A 635-nucleotide genomic window follows, 5' to 3' on the forward strand; every position below is an offset into this window, starting at 1 on the left:
ATCACTATTCCCTTGAAAATTCAGTGTCATTTACAGGATACATTATTTATTTCATCCAAATTTTCCTGGGATGAATATAGAGATAAACTAAAAACTAAAAAAGAAAAGCTTAGTTGTAATAACTATGGATTCAAAACTTGCATTCTGACCGTGATAAACGAAGTCAGCAACAAGTGGGTGTATGAGCTAGATCACTTTAGTTGACACATTTACACGCCTTGTTTACTTACGACAATTAGGAAACGTGAAAGCAATTCTCTCAAATAATCAATCTGGCGACTCCTTATCCTCCAGCAAAGAGAGAAGCAAGCGTTCTCTGAAGTAAGCCAAAAGCCTTTGCAGATTGCAGTGTTCGAGTCTCCTTATTGACTTCGGCTTCTATTTCGATTAATGCTGAATTTCTGGATTCTTTTGGTTATGATGAAACTTTTTCATTTAAAGTTTGAAAATATGGTTATTTACTGTTTATTTATATTGTTAATATAAACGAATACACAATATTATTAACTTTCTTTATTTTATAAGTCATAATGTGTGAATCAAATTCAAAATACAACGGCGAATCGCTCATTACATAATCGCTTTAACAAAGAAAATAAATTTTAAATGGAAATTATAAAAGTTATCTAAATATA

Source organism: Macrobrachium nipponense, chromosome 12 (genome assembly GCF_015104395.2).
Source record: "Macrobrachium nipponense isolate FS-2020 chromosome 12, ASM1510439v2, whole genome shotgun sequence".
NCBI classification, from domain to species: domain Eukaryota; kingdom Metazoa; phylum Arthropoda; class Malacostraca; order Decapoda; family Palaemonidae; genus Macrobrachium; species Macrobrachium nipponense.